Below are 12,488 nucleotides of genomic sequence, written 5' to 3' on the forward strand. Positions count from 1 at the left end.
GATTTTGCATAACATTGTGTTGTTTGTTGATTTTGTAGCATTTGTGAACATCTTGGTTGGAATTTGTTGAAGTTGAATTTTGGTAGTATTGGTAGTAAAGAGCTCATTTTGGTATTGGTTGGATTGCTTGTGTATTAGATTGTTGTGAAGGATTTTCTTAGTTGATTGGTGATATTTGGTTGTTTGGATTGAGCTTGAATATTGGTGGAAGTGTTGTTTCTTGAATTGGTGATTCTTGGAGTTTTGGTGTTGGTATTGTGTTGATTGTTTTTGGTGAACCAAACTAGCTTCAAACATGTCTAACCTTTTCAAAAAGTTTACCAAAACGCGCAAAACCAATGTCTCCATTGATGAACCCACTCCTAGTACCTCCACCCCTCAAAAACGAACTCCTACTCCACTTCCAAGACGACAAATCCTTGACCCTAAACAAAAAGCCCGATACCAAAAGCTCAAGGATGAAAGAACCCTCAAACCCACTCGCCACTATCTCAAACGTGACATGACTACTTTGGGGATAGATGAAGATGTTAGGGAGTTGCTTTTGAACTTGAGAATGGGTTCCTTTATTGCAAATTCCTACCGCACCTACAAGGAGCCAACATTGGAGTTTTTGGCTACTCTTGAGCTTGTGCCCATGGAGGGGCAATACCGGGTGCAATTTCAACTCTTCAATGAATTCTTTGACTGCTCCTTAGAAGAATTCAATGCGGATTTGGATTTTGATCCACATGGAGATATTTTGGATCTTGAGCCGTACATCATTCCGGAGTATGATCAAAATTCTTGGTGGGAAGATATCTCGGGGTTGGTGAGTTCATCACTAAGGATGCCAAGATTTCTATTGTGTACCAAACTTGTCTTCGGGTGGTACACTGGCTTTTGGGCTATGTGGTGTTCCCCAAGCAAGAGTTGGGGAAGATGAGCAAGCTAGAGCTCAAGATCTTATGGTTGGCCACCCGTGGAGAGTATCGTGCCCGGTTAAACTTTGGTTACGTGTTTGCCACCTATTGCATTTCATTGAGGAACCGGAGCACCGGTGAGATTCCTTGTAGGGGTATGGTGACGAGGCTCTTGACTCACCTTCACCTTGATCATTACTTGCCTTATTGCAAGGAAATTGGGGATGGTACTACTATCTTTCTTGACTTGAAACAATTGGGGCAAGTGCAATTCATCTCCAAGCACTATGAGGAAGGGAAGTATGAATGGTTGAGGGACAACAAGCATTGGTGCTTCTTGCCTAACCCCGCATTGACTTCTTTGCATCGGATCAACACCGAGAACGTGTGGCACGTTCCTAAGTCCTACCGGCGCCCTAACTTTGACTCCGATGATGAAGAAGAGGAGGAGGAAGAAGAAGAAGAAGAAGAAGAAGAAGAACAAAATCAACAACAGCAACATCAATAACGTCAACAACAACAACAAGTTCCACAACAACAACAACAACAAGGGCAACATGCTTTTGCTAGTACCGATTTGGAGGCACTTAGCGACCCAATGAGCGGTTTGCAAATCCGCTTAGAGGGGATATATGATCAAGACTTTGAAGCAATCTACAACCAAATGAGAGGTATTTCTGTGATGCAACAAGGTATGTTCATACAACAACAACAATTATATGATGCGGAAGTTAACAGCGGGAACATTGTTCCCCCGGTTAACTATCCTTACTTTCCTCCCTAGCAAGGTCCTATACCTTCATCTGGGCACCCGTATTGTCCGGGACCTTCCGAGCCCGGTACCGAGCGTCGTTTCTACCCGGATGAGCAAGGTAATTACGATTACAAGGCTCCCGGAGGGTGTGACTATAGGGATGATCCTAACTACCCCTATGTAGACCCTAACCACCACTCGAGCCTGCTTTTCCCAAGAACTTCACTCCTCTTGCCCTTTGGCAACAAGATAACTTCAAGGGGCATTATGAGTGGCCCGATGGTTTCACCAAAGGTTGGGAGCCTTATCCACCCCGAACCTTCATTGACCACATGGGCAATAATGACCCCAATGGGGCCGGGCGTAGTGGTAGTGGTGGTAGTGGTCATTAGTTCCCTAGTTTTTTGTGCTTTTTGCCTCCATCCCTTATGTTTATGTGCTTGCTTTGTATTGTTGGGATGCTGAGATGTATCATTGTTTAGCTTGGGGAAACTAATTTCATGACTCGGTAACAAATACTTGTTGTTGTGTACATACTTTGTTTGCTTGTTTGTTCTTTATGCTCTTCTTGTTTGGTTAGCTTTATTTTCTTGATCTTTTGTCCTCTTGATGCATGATTGCTTGCCTGGTGTGCTTGGTTTGATGTTGTTGTTGTGATTATTTGACTATGATGATGTTGTTGTGTTTTCGCTCCCTTAATCCAAATCCCTTTGATCCAAAACCCTTTAATCTAAATCCCTTGAATTCAAATCTTGTAGTTTAGTTTAGTTTTCTAGTTAGATAGTTGCTTTATTGTTTTCTTAGCTTTTCTTTCTTTTCTTTCTTTTATTCTTTGTTAGTTTAGTTCTTGTTTTGATTAGTTGTTTATAGTTTTTGATTAGCTTAGTTTCCCTTTATTTGGTATTTTCTTTTGTTTGTTTTAAAGTTACTAACCTTTTTCTTTGTTTATAGCTTCTTTTATTTTTCCTTTTCTCACTTGGCTTTTTGAAGATGCTTTCGGTCTTGGAATGCAACAAAGGTGGTTTCTATATTGCTCCATTTATTTTGCTAAGCATGGATAGCCAGGTGAGACCTTTCACCCTACAATGTAATCATGGGAAGACTACTCATCCACAAGATAGGCGGGGTGGTATCCACTTACCACCTGGCCATGGCTTACACAGCTAATGAGGGACGGTTAGCAAAGTTCAGGGCAAGTCAGAAGACAGCCCAACAATGTTACATAGCTGCCTTGAAGCAGCCTGCCAAAACTAGACATCAGTCAGGTTCCGAGAGAAGGCTCCCTGAGCAACTTGAGAGGAAGTCGAGGAAAAAGAAGCATGAAGAGTATCACAGGGAAAAAGATAAACAGAAGTTGGCAATGGAAAACTTCGAGCCTGCAAAAAAAGAAATGGCCAGACCACTTCCCAGCGGGGAGCATGTCACAGTCGAGCTCACTGAAGGTGATCCCTCGAGGACGGTAAAAATTGGGAAAGACATTGATCCAGGAGTAGGGGTGCACCTCATTGAGCTGCTGAGAAAGAATAAAGACATTTTTGCATTTTCCACAGATGAAATGCCCGGAATTGACCTAGCAGTCATGGTGCATAGGCTGAATGTAAAGGAGGATATTAGGCCAGTCAGGCAGAAAAGCGAAGCTTCTCCACGGAGAAAAACTAGGCAATCCAGGAAGAGGTGGAAAATCTCTTGGAAGCAGGACTTATCCAACCCTGTGACTATCCAGAATGGTTAGCCAACGTGGTCATGGTGAAGAAGGCAAATGACCAATGGAGAATGTGTGTTGATTTCACGGATCTTAACAAGGCCTTCCCGAAGGACTGTTACCGACTGCCACGGATAGATCAACTGGTAGACTCAACTAGTGGGCACGCAGGCTGGACTCAATTGTTAAAAGCGTCACGCAGGCTTGACATATCATGGATTTGGAGGAAACATTTGCCACCTTGAAGAAGTATAAAATCAAGCTCAACACGAAGAAATGTGTCCTTGGAGTGAGCTCGGGAAAGTTCTTGGGTTTTCTGATCAGCGAGAGAGGAATAGATGCCAACCCAGAAAAGGTCGAAGCAGTCCTCAGTCTGCCCGAGCCTAAGAGCATCAAAGATATCATGCGGTTGACAGGCAGAATGGCCGCACTGACCAGATTCATCAGCAAGTCAGCAAACAAAGCCTTGCCATTCTATCAGCTATTGAAAGGAAATAGAGAATTGAAGTGGGGGACTAAGGAAAAAGAAGCCTTTGAGGGTATTAAGGAGCATCTGACTAGGCTCCCAATAATGATCAGCCCGGAGCTGAGGGAAAAACTGCAGTTGTACATCTCAACGTCTATACAAACAATCACAGCCGTTCGGCTGGTAGAAAGACAGAAGCAACAAAGGCCGATATATTTTGTGAGCCACGTGCTGACCGAGGCAGAGCAAAGGTACCCCCTGGTAGAGAAGCTAGCCTTCGTAGTGGTCACAACAGCAAGAAAGCTAAAACCATATTTTGACGCGCATATAATAGAGGTCCTCACAAACCACCCGCTGGAGAAAGCATTACAAAAGACGGATGCATCGGGTAGACTCTTAAAGTGGGAAATCGAGCTTTCTGAGTATGAATTCGAGGTCAAGCCTAGAGCAGCCATCAAGGCACAAGCTTTAGCAGAGACTTCATAGTGGAAGCCTCCTATGAGGAGAAAAGACGACATTGGGGTCTGGAAGGTGGAAGTGGATGGATCCTCAGCCCAAACAGGGAGTAGGGCAGGAGTCATAATGACGTCTCCTGAAGGAAACGTATTTGAGTATGCCATCAAGTTCAAGTTCAAAGCGTCTAACAATGAAGCAAAGTATGAGGCGACGCTAGCAGGCTTGCTTATGAGCCTCGTAGCCAAAGCCCGCAAAGTACACCTGCAGACTGATTCTCAGCTCGTTGCCAGCCAGCTACAGGGGGCATATGAGATAAGGGAAGCCACTATGATGAAATATGAAACCAAAGTGAAAGAACTAACAGCCCCGCTAGTCCATTTCCAGATAGACTTAGTACCCAGAGCACGAAACTCTTAGGCTGACGCCTTATCTAAGTTGGCCAGCTCCACCTTGCAAAGCCTCACAAGAACAGTGATGGTCGAAGTGTTAGAGGAAAGAAGCATTGTTGAAAAGGAGCAAGTAAACTGCATTGGGAGTCAGAGAGCCTGGTTCTCAGACATCTTAGCATACAAACTTCATGGCTCGCTGCCCGATGATTAAGTACAGGCTAAAAAGGTGAAGAAAGACGCAAATTGGTATGTAGTGATGAATGGAGAGCTCAATAAGAAAGGCTTCTCAAAGCCACTATTAAGGTGTATTCCAGAATGGGAGCAGGAAAGGCATCATGGAAGAAGCCCACTCCGGAATATGTGCTAACCATATTGGCGGGAAAGCATTGGGAGTAGAGGTCCTTAGAAGAGGGGCATATTGGCCAACTCTCACGCAAGACGCACTAGCATATGTTAAAAAATGCGACAAGTGTCAAAAATATTCACCAGTCATAAATCAGCCAGCAAACGATCTGACTCCAATCCTCAGCCCGATCCCGTTCGCTCAGTGGGGAATTGACATATTGGGACCTTTCACCACTAGGTCGGCGGGTAGGAAGTATCTCATTGTGGCAGTAGGTTACTTTACAAAGTGGATAAAAGCTGAGCCCACCAAGTACATAAAGGCAACCCAGGTCAGAACATTTATATGGAAAAGCATCATCACTAGATTCGGGGCGCCACAGTGCATAGTCTTTGATCATGGGTGTCAATTTGACTGCGACACCATAATGGATTACCTGGGGATATGGGCAACAAGTATGTAAGTGCCTCAGTCTGCCACCCACAGAGCAATGGCCAAGCAGAAGCAGCAAACAAGTTGATCCTAACAGCCCTACAGAAGAAGCTGGAGGAGTACAAGGGCCTGTGGGCAGACTTAGTCCCAAAGGTCTTGTGGGCAAATAGGACCATTGAGAAGGAGTCAACTGGTAAAAGCCCTTACACCCTGGCCTACGGGGTTGATGCAGTTGTCCCTGTGGAAGTGCAAATCCCCAGCTTGAGGATACAGCACTCTGCGCAGCAAGGAAATGAAAAGCGCATGCTGGAAGAGCTAGACTTCCTGCGAGAAGTAAGGCTAAAAGCAGCCCTTAAGCTGGCAACCGGAAAGAGCAGGATCTCAAAAGCTTTCAATAAAAGGGTCTAGCGTAGGGAGCTCCTGCCAGGAGACTTAGTCCTCAGGACGTCATCAGCAGTTGGAAGAGGAAATCAGCAAGGAAAGCTGTCAGCAAACTGGGAAGGCCCTTTCATCATCCACGAGCAGGTTAGACCAGGAGCGTTCCTCCTTGTAGATCAAGAAGGTCAGGTCTTAAGAAACAGTTTCAATGTTGATGTGTTAAAGATATATTTTGTTTAAATGGCCTGAAATATAGCTGTTTCAAGTTCGATAAACCTTTATTCAGTCCATGTTATTTTAACTAAGGCGTTTGAGCCATTTTTATTCAATGAAATACAAGCCTCTGCGTGAGGAGTATGTTGCATAAATTTGTTTAATATAGTATGCCCAAGCATCATATACTAACATGCAGAAATCAAACAAGAATAATAATAAAGTGTTAGAGGCAAGAAGCACCCTAGCACAAAATGACAAAGTGAAAGCATCCCTCCTTGAAACCTAACCTCACTTGCAAAAAGCAAAATAGGGCACCACCTCGAGGACGCCTGAGGGGGAGCCTAACACGTTCAGCTTGAGCAGGGGAGAAGAGAGGAAAAGAAGAAGATGTGCTACATGGGCACCACTAAGGTCCTATTAGTCCCATTCAGCCCATCTCTTCGAGGGGGAGAGGAAAGGAGAAGACAGTCAAGCAATAAGCCCTTACAAAAAGAAGTAAGCAGGCAATAAATAAGCTGAACGACATAACTAAGTCGCAGCATAAACAAGCCGGATGATATAAATAAGTCGCAGCATAAATAAGCTGAATGACATAAATAAGTTGCAGCATAAACAAGCTGAATGACATAAATAAGTCTCAGCATAAACAAGCTAAATGACAATTCGCAAGATGACAAGTCGCAACATAGATAAGCTGAACGACACAAATAACTCACAGCAAGGCAAGCCGATAACACAAACAAAATAGGCAAAAAGCTGATCGACACAAACAAGTCTCAGCAAGGATAAGCCAAATAACGCTCAATTAAATATATCAACCAGCACGCAGACGAAACCTTTGGTCTAAGCCAAGTGAAGTACACAACGGACAAACACTTGACGCAAATAAAGCAGGAAAGACAAAATGTAACAAAGTCCCTGCTGAAGCACAGCAGAGCGCAAAAGAAGCAGGAAAGCGCTAAGCAACTAGATCAAGAAGACAGGGAGGCCCAACCTACAAGGCCCCACCAAATATAACAAAGATGATGCAATGCTAAAAAATCAGGATACTGCTAAGAAATGTTTACTTCCAGGCAAACATGCAAACAATGAAATAAACAGCAGGCAAAGCAGCAGGAGAAGATCATAAAGAGCATACATTATAAAGCTGAACCCCTGCCCACCAAGGGAGAGTAAACATTCAGCAGGTTAGTTATAGAGCAAATAAAGCTGAGCCTTCGTCCACCAAGACAAGGAAACACTCAGCAAGTAAAGTTGGGAGATCACAAATTCAAGTTAAGCTGGGCAGACCCAGCAACAAAAGAAAAAGTATTATGAAAATACACAAAGAAATATAATCTTTGGCAGCTATACACCCCAAAGACAGTAACAAAACTACCTAGTTACAACAGATCTGGGTGAAGGAAACTCAGAGGAACCATTGGAGTAGGAGGGTGACAGCTGCCATAACCTTTATTGATCACCAGTCAAGAACTCCACTCCAATAGCTGCAGCAACGTCTGGGCAGAGAGGCACCTCCAAGTTCAGCACAACCTGATTAGGAATCTTGCAGCCAGCAGCGCGAGAGTGATCAGCAGGGAGGTCGAACAAACCAACCTCACCTGCAGCTTCAACCTTAGCTCAGAAGGCATTAAAGCGAGCCTGCTGCTCTTCACCCTCGCCATACAAGCTGTTAACGCATCGAGCCGCAGCTTCCCATCCTCCATCATGGCGATCCGCCGGGAGCCTAGCAAAAGCAGGAGAGAGCGCAAAAGACTTGAGAGCCTCTCTCCTAGCAGCCTCCAGCGCAGCAGCATGCGCAACCTGTAAATCTGCCACCTCCGCCTCTAACGTCTTCACCCTGGCCTGTGAAGTCCCCAACTTCTCCTCGCAGTACTTCAGCTTGGTTTGAGTGAGCTGAAATTCTCCCAATTGGAGCGGCAAGGCATCCACCTTCTCTCTCAGCGGAGTCACATCATTGGCCATAGCATCCCTCTCAGCTTGAGCCTGCTGAACCTCCAGAGTCTTCTGGGAAAGAGTTATGCCCTGGCTCTGATATTCCTTCTCCATTGACAGCAAGGCATTAGACAAATCCCCCACTGACATAACAAGCTGCAATAAAAGCAGAAAAGAAGAGTAAGCCAAACTGGGAGTTAACAAAAGAAGTTAACAATAAAAAGCAAAGTATAATAATAAGTAAAGCAAGACAGCAGCTACAATACAAGCAGAGACAAGCTAAAACGAGAAAAAGAAAAGCTAAAAGCAGAGACTAACCTTCTGTAAATCATCGCAAGCAGTAGCTGCTGGAAGGTTGATTGAGCTGCGCATAGAATCCTAGAGTACCACCCTTCTGAGGGATGTCTACAAATAAAGACCCATCAGCCCTCACATTCATCAAAGGCAGAAAGGGAGCGTTCTCAGCTCCAGAAGGACAGAGTATTGGGCGAAGATGAATGTCAATAGGGACCTCAGCAAACTCAATGGCCCCAGTAGGGCGAAAAGTCCCTCCAACAGAGAGTGAGGACGTAGAAAGAGGATTCTCAAAGGCATCACCCAAGAACTGGTGAACATAGCGGTTAAGCTCACTGGAGTTCTGAGTATCCCCCCCACCAACATTCCCACCTGGATGTCCACTGTTGGCAGACGTGGAAGCAAAAGGGTTTGGGCCAGGAGAAGTGCGAACCTTTTTTGTCTCTGGCTCATCCCCAGTAGAGGCAAAAGACATATGATCGTCCTCTAAGTCAATAACTGGACGATCCTGCTGGAGAGAGCCCGCAGCTCGAGAGAGCCCACCCCGGGTAGCGCTTCGGAGTCGCCCCCTCAGCCCGTAGGGACGCGGCGGAAATCTTGGAAGCTCCATGACAGATTCATCAAGGAGCTGATAATCAGTGGCTGCAACAGATTGAACTGTAGTGTCCTTCGCAGCAGCAGTATCATCAGTAGAAGTAGGAAAGAGCAGAACATGCTCAGTAGAGGAAACAGGTTTTTCACCCGCAGCAGTGGTCTCAATCCTCTCAGAGGGAAACTGGAAAACACTGTCAGCAAAATCATCGGTAGTAGCCTTTGGTTCTTCAGAAGCTTATTCACGTTGCCTTTTAGCAGCAGAAGTCTGAGGTGCCACCCGGCCGGAAGCCGCGACAGACTGCTTCTCGGGGAGGCAGTAGGCGCCACTAACACCTCGGATTCTGAAGCCACCTTTCGAGGAGCAGGGCGAGTCTCACGCCTACTCCCAACAGTAGAAGACGAAGGCTCAGGCTCAGCACAGCTGGACCCAGCACGCTCACCAGTAGCCACGGTGCCAACAACAGCCCGCAACTCAGCGGGAGCCAAACGCACCTCGCCCTTCAGGGAACCCGCATACACCTCCAGCGTATCAAAGAGCTGAGGAGGGTTCTCAGGAGTGGCTGTCAAAGGGTCCTTCCAATTATCGGCTAGCCCGAGCATGCGTTTGTCCAACTTGTCATAGCCTAAAAACACAAAATGACAAAAGTCAAATAAGGCAGGGAGACAAGAACAAAAAAAAAAAAGAAGAAGAAGAAAAGACAGAAAACAGAAAAAAGGCAGAGGGCGGAAAGAGCTTACCAGACTCATGTGTACGGCACAAAGGCATGACAGAAAGCTGCTCATTGCCCACGATGTAAATAGAGTTGGGTAGCCAGACCTTGGGAAACTTAGAGTCATCTTTCCCCGCTCCCTGCAGAGCCTCAAAAGCTTTTGTCTCACGAGCAGGTTCAGAGGGAGAAACTGTGACCCCAGCTATATTGGTGCGAATCTCTTTGAAGTTGCGCGGAGCAGCAAAATTGGAAGGCACCCTCACCCAGAAGAACTTGCCAGTCCAGTCCCTGAAGCGCCCAAGTTTTGGGTAGGACAAGACTCTACTCTCTTTAGGAGCAACATAGTACCACCCTGACTCAGTCCCAGAGGCTGATCTTTTCAGGCTCATGAGAGACTTGAACAAATGCAGAGACTCAAGGTACCTTTGAAACCTTAAAAACCACAGTAGACAAATCACGGTATGAAGGGAGGCAAGATGCACCACATATATGTAAGATGTTAAAAGCACGCAACAGCTTCTCTAAGGTAGGGTCTAAAGGGAACCTCAAGCCCAAGTCTAGCTGCGAGGTAAATACAGCAATATGACTTGCTGGAGGGGCTGATAACTTCGCACCATTAGCAGGCAGAACCAGCTCGTAGCCCTCCCCAAAGCCGTAAAACTTCTGCCCAACAGCAGCCAGGTCAAGTCTCTTAGCGTCCTTACGCCAACTGGAATCTAGCACACTGTTCTTAGGCCCATAACACTTGTCATCAAGGAAGAATTCAGTCTTGCCCTCCTCTACGGGCTCAACAACATAGTGGGCTGGCAGTCGAAGTATGAGCGGTCACAAGGAGACTCAGCCATTCTACTTGATTAAACTGCTGGGGAAGGAGAAGGTGATGGAGTCCTAGTATTCCCACCGCGTACTACGTAATGATCGAACCGATTCATGTCAGCCATGTCATCAAGCCAAGCAAAACTATTTAAAGGCTGAACATGGGGAATGGGGCTAACAAGAGATACATCAGGGGAATTGGCCTTAACAACATTAGCCAACACTTTATGGCGCATTGCGCGCAACCTCAAGCGATTAAGATGGGATAAGGGAATCCCATCCAGCGTAAGCACTCGCTCACAGTAAGGATCAAAGAAATCAGGACGGGGTCTACGCTGGAAAGGGCGAAATGCACTACCCTCAGCGGGACGACTACTGCCTGACCCAGACGCAGCAGCAGGAGTCGTAGCAGTACCCATCCCGCTCGCAGCGGGGGAAAGGTCAGGAGGCATAACTGTTTATTGAGAAATAGAAGAAGTGTGCGCAGGGCGCTCACCTAAAAGAGAAGATCGGGAAGAAGAGGAATCTGATCATGTGGCCGTTTGAGGCTCACTCATATTCTGACTATTAGAGGCGCCAGACATTATAAAATCTACAAAGGAATTCAGGCCCGCAAAGGAAGGAAAAGCAATGGGGCACGAGAAAATCAAAGAATCAGTTTAGAAATAATGAAGGAATATGTAGGGAAAAAAAGCCAAGAATGCAAATACAACAACAAAATAGAAGAAATGGGAATAGCGACAATTAGGAAGAATCAAAAGGCACAATCTTGCAAGGAAAAAGTAAATAGAAGCAAAATTGTGAAAATACAAACAACAAAAGGTACAATGTAAGTACCTTTAAGGAAAAAAGTTGCACAAGCAATAGAGTACAACAACAATGGCAGAGATAAAAGCCCAAGCAAGACAAAAGTTCAAATCTGTAATTAAGAAGAATAAAGAAGGAGAAAGTTAACAAAAAGGCAAGAATTTAAGGAGAAAACGCAAGTAAAGCGAAAATTAGGACAAAAATAAAGACGAAGAAGCAAGAACTTACCACAACAATGGAGGACCAGTGACGCTTGACAGAGGAAGAGCAAAGAGCGAAAATTTCAAAAAGCCAAAGTAACGAAGAGGGAAGATGAAAAATTGGAGGCGTAAAAGAAATAAATGAAAGAGGGGGACAATGAAAATAATATGGAGTAAATGGGCAGTTAGACACAAGGCAAAGGCAAACCGCCATGTCACTTCAGTAAAATCAAACTGACAGCCCGGATTGCCAACACGTGTCCCACTCATGCAAATGCGATTCCTGCCTCAATTTTAGAAGAGAGCACTTCAGCAGAAGTGATCGAAAATCCTCTCTGCAAGCTCGTCATTTCTCAGACTTCAGCAGCAGTGATAAAAAATCCTCTCCGTAAGCTCGTCATTTCTCAGAGTTTAGCGGGAGTGATCGAAAATCCTCTCTACAAGCTCATCATTTCTCAGACTTCAGCAGGAGTGTTCGAAAATCCTCTCTGCAAGCTCGGTATTTCTCAGACTTCAGCGGGAGTGATCGAAAATCCTCTCTGCAAGCTCGTCATTTCTCACACTTTAGCGGGAGTGATCGAAATTCCTCTCTGCGAGCTCGTCACTTCTTAAGTCTGGAACCAATGTCACCATACAAGCAATAGGGCAACGGACTCAGCAATAGCATTACCTGACCTCCCAAGTCTACAGGGCGCCTCTACACCCTAGAGACTTGAGGGGCTAGGAGTGTGCAGGTTATTTTAGTCAGACGACCCGTTGAGTCAGGGTCGATAAGGCTGGCATGAAAGAATCTCACGCCATCTCTTGAGGGGCTAGTTGTAAGGGGTAGCTCCAGCTGAGCTATTCCTTCCAGCTGGGCTCAGTTGAGAAGAATGTTCTTATAGGCAAAGAGTCGACATGAGTGACCTCATACCACCTCTTGAGGGGCTAGTTGTATAGGATAGCTCCCGCTGAACTATCACCCAGCCCCCAGGGTGCACACTCACCGCCGAATAAGCAACTAAAGGAGGGCTCATCAGCCCGGCAGAGTCAGCCTACAGGGCTGACTAGGCTAAACTCTCCACGAAGGAGATAGTACGCCTATAAATAGATGG

Source organism: Chenopodium album, chromosome 22, assembly GCF_948465745.1.
Source record: "Chenopodium album chromosome 22, dcCheAlbu1.1, whole genome shotgun sequence".
NCBI lineage: Eukaryota > Viridiplantae > Streptophyta > Magnoliopsida > Caryophyllales > Amaranthaceae > Chenopodium > Chenopodium album.